Source organism: Patella vulgata, chromosome 8 (genome assembly GCF_932274485.2).
Source record: "Patella vulgata chromosome 8, xgPatVulg1.2, whole genome shotgun sequence".
NCBI classification, from domain to species: Eukaryota; Metazoa; Mollusca; class Gastropoda; family Patellidae; genus Patella; species Patella vulgata.
This window is the reverse complement of record NC_065886.2, coordinates 38,365,788-38,388,879: the sequence shown is the minus strand read 5'-3', so window position 1 is coordinate 38,388,879 and position 23,092 is coordinate 38,365,788. Positions and strand designations below refer to the sequence as shown.

General features: G+C 37.9%; 1 pseudogene; it reads left to right on the top strand.

The window, feature by feature from the left end:
• The first annotated feature begins 1,919 nt into the window (after positions 1-1,919).
• Positions 1,920-21,905, top strand: LOC126830437 (uncharacterized; annotated as a pseudogene).
• Positions 21,906-23,092: the final 1,187 nt, after the last annotated feature.

Here is a 23,092-nt window from a genome sequence, read left to right as displayed (position 1 = left end):
GGACCTTTCGGATTAAACGTTTTTGGAAAGACATTAGAATAATTGTTTGGTTCATTTGATCCACGATAAGACGTAAACATGGTTTACAAGATGGCGGGAAAGGAGAAAATCGGGGGGTTAGATCTGCTACGTTTGGCAGCGGGAAAAATAATCCAAGATATTTCTATGGAGAAACTAAAGGAAACCGATGTTTGTAGTCAAACTGACAAATTGTATCGGCTCACTCAACACCTCATGAGAGAACGCTCCATCTTTCTTCCTAAATATGGTATCTTCGCTCATTTGGAAGAGCGACTAGAACCGGTTGTTGATCACGCAGGAAGGACTCTCAAACCAGCAGATACACAAAAACATTTCAAAGAAAGTAAAGTATCAAATCTCTTGAAGAAGCGAAAAACTTCGTTGAAAGGCAGAGAGCGGCATATATCCGGTTGCTCGACTTCTGCTGATGAGGGACCTGAAGAGGTCCTCCAGGATGAAAATGCTCGGAAGAATTCCCTGCTGGTACGTGCACGGGCTTCCGACATTGTTCACGCAGCGCTGTGGGAAAAAAGACATTCTAATGCGGAACCAATCCCAACTAACACATTAAAGAAACTAACTAATGTAGTTGCTAAACGTAAACAGAATAGCACTTGTCAATTCGTTGCTAATGGTCTCGATAAAATTGCTATTCTTAGAAGAAATGTGAATACTATTGAAAATAAATTCAAAGCCTTAACACAAAAGGCTGCAACAAAATTAGATACTAACGCCAATGTTCAATTAAGTTTGCCTGATATCGATGATTATCGCCCATCAAGATTCCAGGTACACGGGGAGGTAAGCACGTCTTTCTTAAAGACACATTATGTAAGATTTAGACAGAATTGAACCATGTCCCGAAATGATCTAGATAGTTTCAAGCGGACATCAAACCCCATTTATTTCCCCTATCTCTTAATTATTAAAGTCATGTGCATCAAACACATCTTAAAGATACATTATGTAAGATTTAGGTAAAGAGCTGGCCGTTATGGCTATCATTATCGTTCAAAAATAGATAGCGAGACATTAATATATTGAGACTTTCAGTCAAATTACTTTATTCTGATCGAAGTTTTGAGTGTTTGAAGAGGGCGCTCCAAGAACGACAACAAGAACAACACGATACTTGGGGTCCCGTTCCTGGTGGAAAATTATGTAGAAAATTTTCTCAATCTGCAATATCAAACCGTGTGGTGTTGTTCGCCCTCTGGTCTCACCGTCACCGGTTTCGGACGACGGCCGATAATAACCTTTGGGAAAGTCTGGTTGGTCGGATCGGACGAAAAACGAGGAACCCGCGTAGAAATTGGTACTGCACATAAAAGATCCCTTGGCTGTTAGTATTCGAAGAGGAGTGTGTGAAAACGTCGTTTCTCGGACAAACGTCTTGTATTGTAAACGTATATTTATACATATTATGTAAAACTTACTGTGTATATCAGTGATTCCCAAAGTGACGGCGTACGCCCTACCGGTGGGGCCTGGGAAAATATGAGTGGGGCGTAGGTCACACCGGTGGGGTGTAGGCTAATAGTGAGGTACATGTATCTGCTTCTGTTTAAATGCCTCCATTTGTATTTGTGCGAATGCGCAAGTGAATTTCATCAGAAATACCTTTGTTATCATCTACTTTAAATTTTTATTTGAATAATGGGTCTGTGTAAATGTTGTGGGGCATAAGATTTTTTCTATCAAAAGGTTGGGCATGGGGAAAAATGATGGGAAACACTGGTAGGTTAGTCTTTCTCAAAATGGCACAATTAAAGTGTCGAGGAGGTCATCAACCTATTCCATTCGATTTGACACTATTTTTATTTCGTTTAGTTAGTGTTCCTTGTCCATGTCAGTAGTTTGCCTATGTTTTATGTGGATTTTTGTAAATTTAGGCCGCAATGATGTTTCGACGTTACGCTAAGATAATTATTATCATACACCTGTGGCTGAGAATGTTACTGAAGTGAGTATTTTGTTTGCCAATATTAACCACAATAAAGTACTATTCTAGATACCTATGGGGTTTATTTTAATAATAGTTTATTAACAAATATTATGTTTAAATCTATTCAAATTAAAGATACATTAGTTAAGAGTTTTATAAAGAGTTGGACATTCTTGCTATAATAATTCAAAAATAGATGATAAAAAAAGAAAATGTTGGAAATTTCAGTCAAATTACTTTGTTCTGAACGGAATTGTCACTGTTGGAAGTTTGGACTAGAAATAGGCATCAATTGTGTCTGCACCTTCTATGAGAATTGGTGATCGTTTGATTGACAGACGATAACTCCAACTACAAATTCTCAATTATCAAATAACATGCTCAATGGCTATGGTAGCCTCGCTTGGCAGGCCTTTCATCACCAGTTTCCGGTAGTGACATCAGGGACTAACGGTAAACGTTAGCCATTTATCGATTTAATTTTAAATGGACGACTGTTTAAATTCAAACTGTATCCAAGCCATCCGTGGGTCTACAGAGTTGATCTTGAGCTTGCCGTGTAAATAAAGGTCTAATTAATAATTTTTATAACATCTTAAGCCTAAATAAAGACTTGCAATAGGCAGATTTAGCTCTTGCATAATATTGTATGTTTTAAAAAAAACCAGTACTACAAAATAACAAATGTGTAACCTATTCGTGAATAGGACTTCGTGGCCAGGATGGGTATTTTGTTTTGGTGGCATAATGTTGTGGACTCGATTGTCAAATGTGTCCGAAGAGACTATTTTTAGGGCACAAAGGGCACAAAAACCCTATATGTTCCAGCAGTACCCCGAGGGTTCTCGAGCAAAAAATGCAAAATATGTCCATAGGCAGTAATCAGTACTATTTTCGGTGAATTTTCATCAAGAAATCTGAGCAAACATTGCACAAAGCCTTGGGCTTGCTGGAAGTCTGTTGTAAGTTTTAATTGTATTTCCTTTTCAGTAACGATAAATGTAACTGGGAGAAAGAATTAAAATCGTTTGTGGACATTGCTGTGGGCATAGAAGAAAATCAACAACCGAAATTGATGCAGAAAGCTGGATTGTCTTTTGACAAATCTTACTTTAAAACAAATAAACAGGTAGACATGGTTCGAACATCTTCCCGGCACATGTCCTGGGGTTTTTTTTGCTGCGAAACATTAACAAAAGTCTTGCTGGATTAGTCGAGACAAATTATGATTGGTCAACAGACTATTAAATATCGCCTAACAACGTCGCCTTACAACGAAATCGATATCAGCCAGATCTGTCAGTATGACGGGAATGGGCGTGGCGGATGGGGATGGAACTCTATCCCAATGGTACAAATTTTATTCCCGCCAGATTAAATCTCCTCATAGGTAAGAGGTGGGGGATCATACGCCTTGTAGTGCCTCGATTGATTTATCTGACCACCCCCCCCCCACACACCCACACACACACCCGCACAGCCTATGGACAGGTTATTGCTATATTTTTGTTTTATTATGTTTTAGATATCATTAAGCAGTGACGTGAGAAAAACTTTAACAACACGGACATCAGCTAGAACTCCCGAAATGCTAAAACAAGTTCTACTGGGTTTACAGAGTTTACAGTCACTAGGAGAATACCCAATACAAACACAGGAAAAACTCTGTCAGGTTGCCTGGTATCAAAAGTAAGTACATATGCGGTTTGAGGTAACATGTTTATTAAAGCATCCCGCTCTACATCGCCATATTGAATCATGCCCTTGCCCTTTGTCTACGATATCACCCTTGGTGGAAGTGGACGTAAAACCATGGACCTTATAAGGTCCATGGTAAAATCTCAGAAACGAACGAACGAAATGCCCTTGCCCTAACAACTATAGCCAACTTATTAATATATGTTCGAGATGACCGAGATTAAATACCTTTCCAACTAGCCTGACTATATACCATGGGTAGCTAATGTGGTGTACCGAAGGAAAGGCCAATATGCCCATTACCACTTTGTCTTGATAACTTCAAATCAAGACCGCGGGCCAATGAATTTCCGGTATTATGAATAGCACCATCTACACCAAACAGTGCACTTATCCATCCCGATTTTAAGAGTCTTAGAAATACAAGGGAACGCCAAAACCGCTTATCCGGACACGTAACTCTTTAATGTTTCGGGTCAGTGTTTTCGTTGGGTGACCTGGTAATCTATTGCCGTTCCTTTAGAGGTCTATACAGAGCATGACCCACGTGCTGTACTTGATAAGGGAAGGAAAATTTCAGCTACACGTTACTGTTGAAAAATAAAACTCTGGTTTTATCCAAAAACCAGTCTCCATTTCCAGATGAAGACTGACGGGTTTAAAGATGGGTTCCCAGGAAAGTATTTATCGGGTGGTTATTTCCAATAAAAGTATGACAATTTTGGTATATATGGAAAGTAGAGATATCCAATCTTACTAGAAAAATACTGGATTCCCCGAAAAAGACTCATGGAGCGTATACAGGACAAAAATGAAAGGGTTGCCCTAATCGACAGCCCGACGATTAGGAATTTATGCACGCGTGATGTCAAAGGTCACACGCGAACATTGAGCGCTTGATGTACAATTTGATAAATGTTATGAAGAGTTAGACGTACAACACTTTCTGGGATAAAAATGACGGAAAAAGACGCGGGTAGTGGATAATCCGAGAATTTAATTAGGATTCGATATTTGTAATAAATAGTAAGCGATTAAAGACAATATCGCCTTATGTATGCAATGAATTCTCCTCTGACTCCCGAGAGAGGTGACATAAACAAGACCTGGTTTGATCGAATTTTTATAGCAGGGCATTCCTTGGCAATTACAATGTTTGAGAAGGATTTGAAGGAAAAATATGACAAATTAATTAGTTTGAATATGTTCTTAGTCCATATATACCATTAAACCACCGAGTTTGTACGCGGGAATGTATCTTTAAGTTGTTTGAAAACGTATCACGTATATTGAGTTAATTGCTAGGCTCTAGGAGTAGGATAGAGGATTTTAAGGGCTTTTATCACAAAATTAAGCAGTTTTATTCTCCAAAATATAATCGAGAATGGCCCTTTAAACTACCATGAAAAATATAATTGATGCTAAAAAACATGATAACCTTGTGAACTACGAATAGGAAACCCAATTCAATTTTAAACCTAAATGACAATACCACCAGTTCCAAATACTAAGCTATGCACTAAACTAACTCACGTGGCAACAATAATAATAATAATATCGTCATTTATAAAGCGCGTTAATACTGAAGTTTCTAAGGCGAATATATATAAAACAGATAAGGATTGTTTACTTATTACATTTATTTTATGCTAACTAATCTATTTCAGTCTATAATTTTATTTTTCTATGATATATAAGAAATATCACGCCTTTAGTTGTATAAATAACCTAGTTAACCCCGAGGGAATATAACTTTATGGAAAAAGTCTAGCTTAGTCCATATTTGATGTTATTTTATTATTACAGAGTACCGCCTAGGAAGGCCATTGTTCGCCAAGGCCACCCGTCAGAATGTTTTTATTTTGTATTAGGTGGAACAGGTTAGTGCAATTGAAATTATATGACTTGGTTAAAGATGCATTTGAAGAGAGAGAGAGAGAGAGAGAGAGAGAGAGAGAAAGGGAGAGAGAGAGAGAGAGAGAGAAACTGCCCCACTTCACTCAATGACAGACCTTAAGATTAAAAGCGCACGCGTTAAACCATTCAGCCATCCAACCCCAGCAAATATACATAATATCTTTCCTCGCAAACTTCTGCTTTGAAAACATATTCTTGTAAAATTGTTATATAATTTATGTGTATTTTGGTGTATAATTTATTTCAGCATTTGTAAAAAAGATCGTGGAGGATCCCGATACTGGTGAACCCATTTCTACTACTGTTGCTAAACTGACAAAAGGCCAAAGCTTTGGGGTAAGTTTTATTATTTTCACAGCCCTATTTCCTGATGCTCAGATCTCTTGGTTTGTACAATAAGCTTACAGATAATCTTGAACGAAAGTCTGCGTGTTTTCCTTTTTCTTCCAACCACCTTGCTTACATAATACATTGTTGTGTTATCTGGTCGGGGCAGAATGGTGATTTTCATTCATTTTATATATCCATTTACACTAAATAGAATTTTTTTTTATCTAGATATATTTCAAACACCTGTATTTACTTTTCTAATACTTTCAAAAAATGTTCTAGAATTTAATTTGCAGATAGAAAAAAGTTAATATCGCGAGCTCGTTAAGCCGCACCGATGGCAGCCACTCAGTTATTCCAACGGCCTAGTGAATATTCACTGTGGACTCAAAGCTCTTGAAATGTCATCTAATATCCCAAAACTATAATATAAAGTAAACAAATAACTCCATCGCGTGACTATTAAACTAGAGAAGGTCTAACTTTCTTCTGAAGTTATATTTAAATTATTGTATCTGTTTAAACATGTAGGAAGTTGGTTTAATATTTAACAATAAAAGAACGGCAACAGTTGAGTCAGCGAACGAAATGGAGATGTTGGTGGTCGGTAAATCTGATTTCTATCAGATATTTATGAACACAGAAGATCCGGAACAAGAATCCAGCCACATTATCTATCTTAGGTGAGTACATGTATCATTCTAATTAATGTGACCACTTGGTTGTTTGTGACAGATCTCTTCACGGCAGTTATTTGCTATAACATATCACAGAGGCCAGCGAAATGAAATGGGGTTTAACGTCCCACCTTTCTGCACCGACTCGGCTAATGAACACGGGCAAACGCCATACTCGGTTTTGCTCAAATGTGTTTAAAACACACTTTCATTTTTGTGATGGTGGGTGATCGATGGGGCCTCGTCAATAGAATAGCCTAAAACCCCTCTTAATCGAAACCCGGCACTGGTTTTTGTATGCATATATCTTGTTTTTGTCCTGTTTTCGTTCTTATGTCACGCCTCTTGGTCTGTCTCCGATCTTGTTCTGTCCGGGTTAACCTTAATTGTGTTTTTCATGTTATTTCGTGACAAATAAATAAATGATTGACTATTACCATGTTATTTCAGACAGCAGCCATTGTTAAAATATTGGCCAATAGATGTACTGAAAAAAGAACCAGGTTCCTGTTTACTTCATTATTTCAAGTAAGATTATTATCGTCGCAAACATTGATTCTTTAAACTGTGCGTAAACACCAATATGATTAAAATACAGCTCTATATTTCGTTTCGTTTTTTTATACTTTCGATGGCCTACACTACATGAAGATCTGACAGGTTACAGCGATAGGTCACGTCAGGGGTCAAAAGACCGACTTATGACACCATGACGTCAGACATTTGATTAACCAATTAGCATTGATGTTACTAGTGGATTACCTACAGTTCCGTGAAAAACACGCCTAAAGCTCGCCGTAACAGACCGTTTCATTGGCTTATTCCTGACACCATTCAGAACACGAGTTAAATGGCCACAGATCACTAAACATTTGCTCATTGACTTTAATGTTAATTCTCGTCTATTAGACCGGCTCTAACTTTTTCCCAAATTTTCGTTGGGTAGAACGCTTTCTACCACAGATGGAGCAACATGTGGCAACCTCTGGCCCAAAAGCACGTATGAGGTTCACCATGGAAAACTTGAGATACACAAGCTGGAAGTAGAGACAAGAAAACATGCAATTTCGGACCCTACATTTCAACCTAACCAACCTCTCAACTCTTGTATCCTTCCGCCTCAAAATCATGAATATTCACCAAAACCTGGTAGAAAATGTATTTTCAAACCCTTTTCTTCGATTCTACACCAAAAAGTCAACAAAAATCGCCATGCAAAAGGGGGAAAAAGGGAAAGGGAGAGAAAGACTAAAAATAACTTTTGCCCTACATTCGTGGGTGACGGCGTAGAAATATGGGTGACGGCGTAGAAATATTTGGTGAGCTGTGTCCTATATAACAACTCTTCTAGATCCAAGTGTAGTAAAGAAAAGTAAAAGAAATTTTGAACTATAAAAACGAAACGAAATAGGATCTGTGTTTTAACCAGATTGCGTAAACACGATTTACCCTAATTTGTGCATAAACACTGTTCCCTCTAAGTTGTGCAAAAGCATTGTTTCCTCTAAGTTGTACGCAAACATTGTTCCCTCTAAGCTCGGCGTAAAAACTGTTCCCTCTAAACTGTGCGTAAATACTGTTTCTTCCACTTTGTGCGCAAACACTGTTCTCTCTTAAGTTGTGCGCAAAAAACTGTCCCTATTAGTTGGGCGTAAAACTGTCCCCTCTAAGTTGTGCGCAAACACTGTTCCCTCTAAGTTGTGCGCAAACACTGTTCTCTCTAAGTTGTGCGCAAACACGGTTCCCTCTAAGCTGGGCGTAAAACGATTCCCTCTAAGCTGTGCACAGACAATGTTCCCTCTAAGCTGGGCATAAGACTGTTCTCTCTAAGCTGGGCTTAATGACCTTCCCTTTAAACTGTGCGCAAACACTGTTCCCTTTAATATGTAAACAACGTTCCCTCAAAACTGTGCGCAAACATTGTCCCTCTAAGCTGTATGCAAACACGTTTTGTGACGAGCACATTGAGAAGAAAATTAAAGGCTTGATGGGCGATGCTGTTAAATATTAATTGGGACACTAAATCACCTGAAAACAAGAAGTCAGCCCATTGGAGTTTTTAATGCAGAATAATATCTGAAATTCTTACTAAATACCTTGCTTCGTAAATGAAATCTTCCACAGATAACTGCCAATAAAGTTTAAGTTAGTCATGAAAGATATGTCTTTTTTTTGCGCTCATATTGTCATGGGAACTTTGGTCGTAAACAACACAAAATATTTAAAACTTAAATATTTAGATCGGGGGCTTGGTAGTCTCGTATTCTATCTCATCATCTGACGAATGCGATTTTTTTTACAGAAGAGGAACGCTAGTTTGTGAGAATGGAAAACAGAGTGATTGGATTTATTTTATCAAATCGGTAAGATACTCAGAAAATTTATGCATGTGGATTAAAGTATTGAAACTTATCAAAGTGATATATGTAAGATATTGTGGTGCTGTCTGTTTGGAGTTCTGCTTTGTTATTTTTTAGGGAACATGTGAAGCTATAAAAAGTTTGAAAGCAGCTCAACCGCGTCCTATGAAACCGATGAAATCTGGGTTTCTGTTTTCTGAATTTGGTGTGGGACGATCAGGTATGTTTAATGACTTTTCTGTATCTAAAATACTGAACGTGTATATATATTGAATAATAATCGTCATTTGTATTTTTGTTTTACCATTTTTGTATCATTGACTGGCGTAGCACGGGTAGGCATATATAGGGGGTTGGGTGGCCGATTCCTCGCTTATACGTGACAAGTATGTTAGTCCCGAAATGACCTAGTTTGTGTCGGGTGGACATCCCCCACCCCCTCTGTCGCACGGGTATAGCTTTGAATCGGAAGTAGCATAACCCCGAAACCGGAAGTGGTAGACCATCGCCACCGGGCCTATGTTACTTCTCGGTCCAAGCTACCCTTATTCACCGAATTTCAGCCTCGGGACAGCCCTAATGTAGCCGCCAACGCTGAACAGACAGACAAACAAACAGATCACAGTCACAAATATTAGTATAGATGTAGTTAAACGTTGATCGCAATTTCCATGTTTAGGACAATATCTCATTTTCATCCGCTAAAATTGATTATTATATCGTTAAATAAGAAAACAAGATATCAACGACATATATTCTGCTGATTTTTATTTAATTGGATTAAAAAGAGACCCAACACTTAAAGGCGACACTGTCTTCTTGTTTTTTATCTACAGGGGATGAAAAACGTTGCGAAGATTTCTATATCTTAATAAACTACTGAACGGGATTGAACCCTTTGGTACATCATCTATTTTAACGTGTCTAATGCCTCTGGCTAAAAAATCGTGCTTTGAAAATCTGAAATCCGTGCTTTGAAAAAATGCTATGTAGCCTTGTGAATCGGATAAGATTGTACAGGGAAACTTAGCTATCATTATGATCGATTTCTGTTTCAAAAATTTGTATTATTGACGTATTCCCACCACCACCTACAGCAGGAAAATTACATAGAAGAACATCATCAGGCGTAGGTGACAGTGAAGGTTCGTTTGCCCTTGGATCGGCATTTTGATGTTTCTTTGGGTTGTTAATGATACTGACACACGGTTATAAATATAAATATGTCAACTTTGGTTATAAATGTCAACTTTGGTTATAAATGTCAACTTTGGTTATAAAAGTTCAAGTCTGATATCGTGTTATCGGATGTCAATTTCTGGAAATTTTCACGGAACCCCAAAGCCTTAAAATAGGCCCTGATTTTGAACCTATAAGTATACCCGATCGGTGAACGACATCCGTCACTACCAACCTATAGATTTTGGACCAGAATTTCGGAATTTCAAACTGCTGGATAAGGATAACGTCGGGTATATAGGCCTGAGGTCACCAACCTCTTACATTCCTGGTTCCAAATATTATCAAAGGATGAAAATTTAGCGTTAATCAGACTTCTTTTCATCCTATTTTAATTTCGCCATGCTGTTGATGTTGGGAGTGAATTCAGTTATTTATTGTATATTAGAATTATAATGCGGCGCTGTCATTAACAGAGTCACCATGTTCCAGAAGCAACGACCGCGAGTATTATATCCAACTTCATAAGATGTACGGAATTGAAGCGAGATCAAGCCTTTTATTGAAGATACAAAGTCACGTTCTAAAGCAATCGTTCGACGCGGTTATCTAACAATAAAATATGTTTTAATATTTTGTCCGAAACATTTGTTCGAAGACCTTGTGCTACTCTCTTACTATCTACTTTGGGAGTAGAACTCTGCACTTGTCGCCATGTAAAAAAAAATAAGTATACTATTTAGTAATGCGGTTCTAATGTTTACACCTTCCATACACACAAAAACTAAATAAACACTTCCGATTTTATTAAATGGAAGCAGAATACATACCTCTGAAAATTATCGATGTATAAACCTACTTAGTTTATTCGACTAAAGTCGTCGATATAGGAATTAGCTTCGTATCCGTTTTCAAGCGGGGCTAATTGTAGACAGACAGCTGACAGCGTAATTTTCGTATGCCATATCCATACGCCATTTTTCCACACTTTCATTTGGTGTTCACCAATCAAATAAATACCAGATCTCAGTTTCTGTACCGTATATGATTGTCCCAATCTTCCCCCAAGTTTAGATAGAAAAACTAAAATCCTTTGTAAATGAAATGAAATGAGCCAGCGCCTTACCCACTTAGCCACCGTGGCTCCCAAAATCCTTTGTTGATATTAGGGTCAATCCATGCACTGTATTTTCAGCTCCGAGAATTGATTCTGGTATAAAGAGGAAGTCTAGTAGAAGTGATGTCGATGATGAAGTTTTTCATGAAATGAACTCTTATTACACAGATCTTAGAGAGGTCAGTTTAACATCTGGTGTGGGCACAAACCGCCTAGTTGCATTTTAATTTGTTTTTTAAGGGAGGAAGATTAAACGTAATATATGCTAATATATATATACCCCTATACACCAAATTTCAGCCGCCAACCCTGAACAGACAAACAGTCAAACAGTCAAACGACAGTCACAAATGTTAGTCTTGCTTTGGACATGGACACAGTCACAATGTTGCCGTGTTCACTTAAGTGTTTTTAAACCTTTGTAGTCTATTGCCTGAGTCGGGGTGGGCGCGGGGGGTTGGGGGCGAATTGTTTAACGACTGCGCTTTAGGTCATAACTATCAGTCATTGTGTCAAGTGGTGTGGTTTCGTCGATCCCACACTTGTACGTGACAAGGAGTAGGTCGCCAGTCTAACTTCGTGGGTTTTCTTCGGTTAAACTCCATTTCTGATAGTACCTATTGTATTTATATCCTATCACTGTTTTATACTTTATAACTCTTATCTTGATTTATTTCCCTTTTGTTGTAAATAAGAGCTTATTCCTAATCCCAATCAAACACTGCCGTAATCGCCGCAAATTTCTGTCAAAATTAACAGTCCGATCAACAACCAATACATTATACGTAACAAAATCAATCCGGATTGACCAGCTCTAAAAAAGTGTCTTGACTACATTACGTCATAACGCAGAATATTGCAAAGAAACTAATTGTGTGATAAACGAGGCTATCCAAAATAGCTACAATGTAAAACAATGGGTAATCGCCTCGCACGCGGAATCTTTTTATCATCTCTTGGAGCACACAGAAGACGAACAATATTTTCACCATCTTTTGATATATTTTCATTTAATCAACTGTCCGAAGACCCCAGATCAAAGGGCTGTCATGTTACGTTTCACCAAACTGGATAGAAATACATGTGCTTTTTTGATAATTCATGTATTTTCTTCACAAAAATGGATACATATTATCGAATACTTAAAGGTTGGCAGTAATAATTGGTACAAATAGACACGTTTATAGAATTATTCCGGAGGATTGAGTCATGTAGGTTATCTCTCCTGTGCGGTATATGCTGATTTAATATAGAAAGACGCATAATGTTCATTTACCGATATTAAAAAATTAATTTAAGTATCCGGTGTTTTGCACTACTAAAGAACTGTGTTAGGGTGTGTTTGTAGACATTTTAATCAGTATTTAATATTCGTTAAGGGCAAGGTAAAGTGACGCCATCTTCTTGCAAACCATTTTAACACCAACAAGGATGAACATATTATTTTCCAACACAGAATAGTGGCCCTTTGATACAAAAGTCCAAAATAAACTACATTACTCACAATACACTACTATACTGCCAATACTCCTTTAAAGGGACAATAACACTCTTGCTGGCTTGACAGCTCCAGAAAATAAAAAATAGCCTTATTCTAAGTACTAGATGTGTTAGTGCCCTACCTCTTGTGTAAATTATCCATTAAATCCTATTTTACTTGTCCAAAGGGTTAAAAAATATTTTTAAATCCAAGTCATATTTAGTTGAATTTCTCCAATTTTTTAAATTAGGTGTGTTAAGATGAAATTTGTATCATCAATTAATTGGAATATTGTAAAATTGTACAATTTGTTGACCAGAATAAAGATTGGGACATATTATTCAATTACAACAAGAGTGGTATTGGGTCTTTAATTAAATCGTACACCCGCGTGTTACCATGTAAACGAAAATTTGAATTTCATTACTTTCTTGCCCAATCGCGGTAACACCTACAGACAAAATCATAAAAGTTGGGGACAGCTATTATCTCTTTATTGATACTCTTATCTATTAGTACAGATGTGGAGTCTTATATTTTTGAATTGCTTTCCTGTTTCCATGTAGTGTAAGATTTCCACGTTCTTGCTACCACGTGGTTGGGGTCCGTCATTTTCTTTTTTAATCTTGAAAATGACTCTTCACATCTTTTGACACAGAAATGTAAATAAAAATGCAGTAAATACTTTGACTTATACTATCACAATTATCACTACATCAGGTGGTAAATCGTAATATTATAGACTATTACGCTTTATTTGCAAGAACTGTCACACCTTTTAATACCAATAGTATTCATATGGACCGTTCTATAAATTGATGAAAACAGAACTGTCAAAATTTAAGCTATGATGGCTGCCGTTGTCAAGCGTTGGTAGATGTTAGCAAAAAGGCTTATTTCTAAATTTTGGATAGATTATTATGTTACAATAATAATCATTTAGAGGGTCTGATATAGAATTTGTTACCTAGATATTGTTTTTGTGGGGCAAATTCTTGTCTATGGAGTACCATTTGCAACACATCATATTTTTCAATCAATCATTCAACTGGACATTTCCACATTCAATAGTGGACTATTGGTGTACAATCTAAGATTAAACAATGTGTTGGATATGAATAGATATTGAATAAAATTTATAACAAAATATTTTAATGTAAAACTTAGTAAAGTGGTGAATTAAGAAGTCATACAAATGTTAACAATGTGTATTCATTATAAAAATTGCTGATAACAAAAGCAGTTTCAAGGAAATTTTGATGCAGTATTTACTATTTTCCATACAGATCTGAAACATTTAATCCAAATGATTTTTATGATTGTACTCCATACAAAACGTCAGAAAGTAATCCCTTAAAAAATAGGAGGATTTTTGAGAAAAAGTTTGATTATATGAACGTTTGTGCTAAAACAAGGAGTTTTCAAAATTTGAATTCTTGATATATTCAGGTATCTCTGTAAGACTTTGTGATTTCCCATTTGAGTTGTTTACCCTGTAGCTGCGCGGTGCTGATGGTATATTTGTTTCATATTTTCCAAAGTACAAATTTCAAAGTCATTATTTTTTATTTTCATCCATTTTGTATTATTCAGTATCATCTCAAGCACATTTAAACATCAAGATAAAGACACTAAAGGTGTTGTGAATGTTTTTTGAGGACACCTCATTTCAGGCGTTGTGACATTTTTTGTCGCTTTACCTTGCCCTTGTTAACGTAGCAATTGACCAATGTCTGAAATGATATCTCACTAATCTTTCGTGTCTTTTAACTGATTGAGTATATACAATATACGCCTTCTTTCTATGTTCTTATCTTGTGAATTTAAACATCTGTTCCCCATTTGCAATGTAACATTTTATCAAATATTATTATATAATTATTTAAAATCTTAGCTTCTATATATATACTATTCAAAAAAAGTAGGGGATATTTGATTTTTAAGTGTTATTAAAGTCACCTAATGAAACTGACGAAGAAACAAATGACAAAATGAAATGAAGTTCACATTCATCGATTTATTCCAAATGATCGTTAGTCTAAGTAAGGCACAGACTGACCATTATAAGGGTAAAATGATACCCGGGGTCAAACAGCAAAGTTACCACAGCATCACAACCAAGTCAGTAACGGGTAAATCCTCCTCTGTTTGCCAAACAAGCATTGATACGACGTGGCATACTCCTAATGAGACGTCTAAGGTCATTTTGGTCCAGATTGTCCCATTCCTGTTGCAACGCAGCAGCAAGTTCTTGGACATTGGCAGGACGTTGTTGACGTTGACGTAACCTCTGTCCAAGCATGTCCCAGACATGCTCGATGGGGGAGAGGTCGGGACTCAGTGCTGGCCAAGGTAATGTGGTGATGCTCTGTTGTTGGAGGTAACCTGTAACGATCCTGGCCCTGTGACATCTTGCGATGTCATCCTGGAAGATGAAACGGCGGCCATGACGTCGTGCGAACGGCACAACATGGACTGCCAAGATGTTGTCCCGGTAGTACTGGCCTGTAACACGCCCTGCAACAACATGTAAAGCCGTTCTTCCAGCAACAGTGATGCCTCCCCACACCATAACAGAACCACCCCCAAATCGATCATGTCTGATGACGTTAACGTCTTGGAAGCGCTCGTTTCGACGACGCCACACCCTCCTACGTCTGTCCAAAAAATCAACAGTGAACCTTGACTCATCTGAAAACATCACATTGCTCCAGCGTCGATTATCCCAGTGTTGACGATCCCTACACCAACGACGTCTTGCCTGAATGTGATGATCTCTCAAACAAGGGATCACGCGAGGACGTCGGGCGCGAAGGTGACCCCTATGCAGTCGATTCCGAATCGTCTGGCCACTCACTCTCACACCAGTGTCTGTTTGAAGACGAGCGCTGATCTGATTTGCTGTGATGACACGATTTCTCAAGGCCAAGGTACGGATAAATCGATCCTGGGCTTGAGTTGTCGCCCTTGGTCGACCTGAGCGTGGTCTGTCCTGTACAGATTGTGTATCACGGTATCTGGACCATAGCCTGCTTATGACAGACTGAGAAACATTCATCGTCCGCGCCACAACCGCCTGTGTTGTGCCGATCTGTAGCATGCCAAGGGCACGTAACCTTTCATTTTGGGTAAGCCGACGCATATCAAAATTTGTTTTCTGGTCACTAAAACAATTAAACTGATGTTTCCACCCTGGAATTCAATGCCACAATGACTGTAACATTCAAAGTCAGAGTCGTGCAAATCTTGGGTTGGACCCCCATGATGATCCCAAGCATCACCTGCATTCCATGCGGTAGCTATTGGTGCGTTTGGGCGTCACATGTAACTGGAAATGTTTCTTCTGTTAGGTTCTATAGTGACTTTTTTCGTAGTCATTTGCATATTTTAGTATTATGCCCCCCAAATCAAATATCCCCTACTTTTTTTGAATAGTATATATGTTTCTGTACCCTACTGTAACTTTAGTCAGGTGACCTGGTCGCCAGTTTTCGAAACGGAACAGTCAGTTTTAGTCATTCATCGGAGTCACCGTCGTTAGTGTTGGAATTATCTCCGACCCAAAGAAACTGACAGCGCTACAAAGAATATGTAGCCATCAATAAAAGGGCGCAATGCTCTAACCCAATGTTATCCAAAGTCTTCGATATTACCATGGACACTATAATAGAACATGAATTATTGGTTCATCATAATTAATAGTGATGTTCTTATCTCACTGATATCCAATTTTAAAGAGAGTACACTCCGGTGTGTACTCTTTTCTCTCGAGCGCAAGTAATGAGGCTTCTTGATGAACGAGTCTAAAGGTCAGTGCGTTAGTGAAACCGTTCGTCCTAAGTGGACTGGTTCATGTATTTCGACAAACAAAACTGATTAGATATTACAATAAAAGTTTTAAATATTAATGTAAATCAGTTTATATATCCTCATATTACATTAATATGTACTTTTTAACCCATCTTTGTCCATTTTAGGTTTCAAAGATAAGAGATATATCTCCGTTGATCAACATCTGCTTATTTTTCAGAAGTTACGTAAAACAAACAAAGATGTCGGCTTGCATTTACCCGATATCGGCCAAAAACCCGGTGTTGAAATCATGATTACGTCACCAAGAACTCAGGAAGAAGAGGCAGGAGAAACAACATTAATTCGACTTCCTGCAGCTCAACCACGCCGTGGAACATGTTCTGCTAGCTTGTCCAGGAGTGCTCTAGGATCGTCGAAATATAACAGATTATCGGAGGGGCACTGTGTGAGATATTTAACCATTTTATCATAAAAGGGCTAATGTGGCAATAAAGATACCAGAACTGGGGTTAACATCCTGCTGCACCAATGGGCATATGCCACGCAGAGTGCTATGAGCGCAGTTGTGCCCAGACATCGGCGTTTCCGCCTATATATTCCATATGTCCATGGTTCCTTTACGTTCTCGCAAAACTATACGGGCAGGCCCGTGTTTTTTTTATTCCCGTCCGAATTATGAATAACAACGTAGGTTGGCGAAAAAGCCGTTTGCCTGCGATATCAATATTGTGGAATGAAATGAGGATTAATGTCCTACTGTTCTGCTCCGACTTGTACGCCGATGTTAAACATCAAACTTCATAAAACTTGAATATTGTATTGACTTACTAATTTTTTAATTTGATTTATAATCACTGATAATTTTAGGTTTTACCTCCACCCGCAGCAATTAAGAAAACTGTCCGCCCAAAATCAACTCCAGGTGCCGACAAGCCAACGTCACAAATAGATTCGACAATATTTGTTCAAGTCGAACTGTTACAAGCTAAAGATGTGTTTGTAAGTATAACTTTAGATGACAGAGGCGTTACTTTACGGCTCAATAATTTAAACAGTTTCAGCCGGGAAAGGGGGGGGGATAACTCCTGTAAAACTGAACCTTGAGTGTGAAGAATCAGATTAAAAATTGAAAAGGAATGGAGTAAAACGTAGTCGGCCATTTTGAGACTAACATAATATTGTTATTTTTCTTTGGTCGTTTGCACGAGTGCAAAGTTATGGTTGAGTAAAGTTATGGCTGTGCATTTTTACGTACGGCACTGTGTATGTCATGTGTACACGACACAGTTTCAATCCGTTTCTCAGAGGTAATATGAAAGCCCCTCTTTTAACTCTGAGCAAAATGACTGACCTTTAAGTTCGCGTTCATATACATGTAGGTCTAATAACCATGCGGCATCGATAGCGCGTGCATTGTTTACATGGGGCGTTGTAGCACAAACTGCTCCGAGCAGAATTGTTGCCTTTTATTCATTTTACGCCTTAGCGTACTATTTTATGTACCGTACCCATTTAAACTAAATAGGATATATTTCTTTCCCGGTTTTATAGCGGCCAAGCGAATATATACTGCTGATCAGTTTGCCTCTGCTGATCAGTTTGCCTCGAATAGGCAACACTTTACGACGCCTTAGTCGAGAGCATTCTGTACATCTGAGACACGCTACCTGCGGAGAAGTATCTTAGACACAGTCAACAGCCATGATATCCATACCACGTGATCTACACATCACAGGTCATGAGGTCAACAACACGTTATATTGGAAACAATAGGTTTATCTTCAGCATTGTGTCCTTAGCACCCATAAAGACTATATCATTCGTACAGTCCCAACATGTTCTCTCTTCTTCCAATTATTTTTCACAAAAACAACATCTACAACTCATAGAATTGACGTTGTCTTCAATGACAGCGTCTGCGAATTGTTATTCATAGAGGGCACTATTTTGTGCTTCGGTCGGGTCTATTTCAGATATACATAATCATTTCTGTTAATGTTTTTAGCGTTGGGATTGACTAATAGTTAATTCATTTCAGTTCTAAAACAAATATTTTAAACTTTAACGCAAATTTAGAAAATAGCCAAATTCTGGCTGGGATTACTGAGCAAAATGGCCATTCACTGTATACGTGCGAAAAAAAGCTAGCCACCAATTAATTTTCGTACGTTAGTTACGTACGAGTCGAGAGTGCCTATTTGCAGGCCACTGCTGACTGGAAGTTCAAATGTATTATTCAATTGTTAATTTCAGGGTGTAAACACGCTAAAGTTTGTAGAACATGAATATTCTAATGTACCATCAGTTTCCTTGGTAAATATAAACTATATTGTTCTTTATTGTTCTATGACACTCAATCTGATTAAAATACAGATCTATATTTCGTTTAATTTTTGTATACTTTCGATGACCTCCACAAAATGAAGAACTGACCAGTTGTGGTAGGAGGTCACATCAAGGATCATACGGCCGACTTTTGAGCCTACCACATCTGTCATTCCATTACCGTAACCGGCGTCGGTGTTCCAAGCTATTCGGATATACAACTTTTCTATCTCTGCAAATATTTATCCACAGTTCCGCGCACAACACGATAAGAACTCGACGCAACAGACCATTTGATTGTCTAATCCCATACACATCATCCAGAACGCGGGTTATTTAACACTCATTCACTATAGTTAGATCTAAATGATAAGACGAACTTGAATTTTGGTCAAAGGTCACTAGATGTAAACAGGGCTAGGGCTAATCCCAACAAAAACCCCAACCCTGGATCTAGCCCTAACCCTAACTCGCAATCTCGCCAACAATCACGTGCCCTAACCTTATTTCGGCCTACATCTCAGCGACCTAGTCGAAAATTGAGTTGGCCTTAACAAATAGATCTAGCCATTCTCCACCCGGTTTAGTGAAGACCAGTAAAACGGAATTTTAAACTATAAAAAACGAAACGAAATAAGATCTGTGTTTTAATCAAACTGTCTGAAACTTTAATTACCTTCGCTCGAATCTAGGAAGTAAACCAGTTGACAACTGCAGAAGGTCTGCAGTAGCCTACTAGTCCCCCATCCAGTAGGCCTAAAATATAGTCCAGGAAGGCCACACAAGATAACTATGAGTAATGAATTTATGCCTACCATATGTTGGTTTTTTTTGTTTCCTCTCTTTGATATTTGAACATGCCGTCCTTCTCAGTAATTCTCAGTCTGCTGTAGGCTTCTGTTGTAGCCCTGGGGATCATCCATAATTATCAACCATTTCTGAGGTAATCAATGCAAGGTTCAACTTCAATGGCAGTCTCGCTATTCGCATCCTTGAACTACAAGGGATGACAACTCCGATTGAAAAAATTGGGGTAAAGCCTACTTATTTGTTTCTGATGGCCCATAGAGTATTATTATTTACAAATACTAGTACTAGTCATCTTTCGAGAGCTTAAACAAGAAGTAAACTTACAAAATATGATTTTTTGGAGAACCGTTTACTATCCTGTAGATTACGTTTATTTACAGGTGAGTAAAGGAGCTGAGGTTGTGATGCTATCAAAAAGACTATTCTTAAAATACGCAGACGACAAGGTGAAGAAAAACGTGACGGACAGTATTCGGTATTATCCAAGGGAAGCAACCCTCCAGGAAAATCTTCAAATAAAAGTTGACTGGGTGAAATACCGACGTTCTGTGATAGACGATACGTTAAAAATGTGCAAAGAATTAAAATCGGTGTCAGGATTGGTCTAGCTAAAAAAAAACCGCATCTTTACAAACATATAATTGAAATCAAATTTGTCTCCCCTTTGTTTCAATAGTTACCTCCCCCTGTACTGCTGTATTACTATGCGACAGTGATCGCCGATACACAGCAACTTGACGGGGGAGCAGATAATTACATCAAAAATTCCAAAACACTACCACTTAGGATAATCACATTTTGGAGTGTAATGTGGCAGGATCGGGAGTGGGTGAGTTTAAGGAATTGTAAGTTTTCTAAAGAGATGCGTGTTCGCTATTTGGCTGGCTACACATAGCGAAAACGTAAAACAATAAAATTATTTGTCTTCTTATGGCAGAATCAACAGTATAAATCTGATTAAACTCGAATTCTTGTTTCGTTCTCGTTAAGTCTTTGGTGGTCTGCATTTTCCGTTCAGTTTTCCGGTATCTTTGAAGTAGGCCTATGGATAAAGCCAGTGCGATTGGTAAATGAGAGATATGTCTTAATATGCCAGTTAAGAGAAAAAGCCTGACCAATGTGACGAGGTCACATGATCACCAACTTCGAAAATATCTTGTTACTGTAAAAGTCGCGATGCGCAATTTTACCGCCACACGAATCACTTGCAAACTACAATATTGTGAATGGTTAACCTCTAATAGAGATTTCGGCCCAAATATGGTTCAATTATTTGCAAAGATATGTGGAATTGGAATTTCATCGATCCATATATTATGCTGTTTCGGTATGCAATAAGCCCGCTGCCATTTTGCTGTCCGTAAAAATTTATTGGTATGCTAGTTTTAAATCCGATTGAATCTAAGCCGGGACATTATCTAGCTTTAGCATTTTTATTTTAGTGTGGATTAAACATATACATTATGCAAAAGCTAAATCTGCCTATTGCAGGTCTTCCTTTAGGCCTGAAATGTTATCTAAATTATTAATTAGACATTAATTAACCTATCCAGACCATAATCAACTCTCGATGTCATCGCTAGCCTGCCATATTTACTGGATCGATTTGCTGTTCAACTTTCATTCATGATTAAATCATGATATGGATAATCGAGACTATGTTTTTATCATACCGACTTTAGTAATGATGATTGAGGCTAGGCCGAAAATTCAATCGCTAATTTCTCGGTTCAGAGTGGATCAATTTGACTGAAACTCTCATCATTTACATTATCTAGTTTTTAACTATAAATAGTGAGAACTGCCAGCTCCTTATCTAATCTCCTATAATGTATCTTTAAGCCGTGAGAAATTTGATATTTTAGCGAAAATGCAAATGGCGCATCGTTACTTTAATCAGACTGCCATAAGCAGAAGGTTGCTAATATTGTGAAGCTGTAAAATAAGAGTTGCTGCCTTGCCATCTCGAAACTGCTTGTAGTCGTTTAAGAATGTAACACTGGGGATGGGGTGACCAAAAATGATATTTTATTAAAATTAGGATTTCAAATAACCCATTGCTTTGCCTTGTCATCTCCAAATTTGCGCTTGTCAAAATTAGGTGCCAAATACCTCATTGTTCATGACCAGTCTTGCCATCTCCAAACTGTCAAACTGTCTTTGATCGTTTAAGAACAACAGCAGTGGAAATGGAGCTTCTGTAAATTGAAACTGTCGTATTGTTAAAATTAGGATGCCAAATAACTGTGTTGTTTGTAAACTTTTGTTTGTTTTTTTGTTAAATTTATTGAATGTTTGTTTGATGTGATGTTTTTGTTTGACATTAAAAAGTTCGGTTTATTTTTTAAAATGGTCATTATTTGTTTTCGTTCTTCAATCCTAGCGGACACGAGGTTGTTGATTTTAAGCTTTAAAACTCACAACAAATCGTTTCAAGCCAAATATACTCCGTATATGTGCGTGTCAAATAATTGGGGAGTATAAAAAAATATAAATTTGTCGTTGTAAGCGCCAAGTTTTTTGTCAGTAACATCGAACTTGTTTGGCTTGATATATCACAATATGTGAAGTCCCAAACCAAGCGTGGACCGAGAAATTTCTGGGTGAAAACAATGCTCTTCGGTAAGATAAAAACCAGATCTACATTGCACACGTCTCCATAGCTGATATAAATTACACTATTTCATTTTTCCCACATTCTTTCAACAAAACGGGAGTTCCGCATGGGTTCGGTCGTGATTTGCCGCTGACTGGAAAAATCCCCTCAAAGTACACTGCATAGCGCATGTCCTTCTCCGTTAGCCCAGTTGAAACGTTAAACTGTAGAGATGGGCTGAGAATGTGCCTGCTAAGGTTGAATTTACGCATTTTTGGATGAATTGGTAAGTTTATTATTTTAATGATTATATCCTTAATTTTCATTTAGAAGTAGATGTAGGTCTATAATATTGAAAATGACATAACTTTATGGATTTACTACCTCTTGGTTTATAACATGCAACGTTTCAATACTTTTACAGGTATCTTTAAAAAGTGTATCTATAAAGTTGTGTTATTTTTAATATGTTTAATCGTTCGTAGAATCATCTACATTCAGTTTTTGAAAACATTTCTCGCGCCAAGCCCAGGGGCCCACTGTCCGTCCCTGCGATATACCCCATTTTTTTTTCAATACTCTACATCAGGGCAGAGGCGTAGCCATGAAATATATATTGGGGGGGGGGGGGGGTCGCAACCCTAACCCCTAACCCTTTTTTTTTAAAACCCCTAAAAAATATAAACAAGCACCATGTGGCCATGCTGTCTACGCAACTCGTTTGCTGATTGGACCAGACACCGCGTGCAAAGCATTATGGTTACGTGGCTGGCTGAGCGGGCGATAAATATTTGGTTTAGGCGATAATGTTACTGGGTACCTAC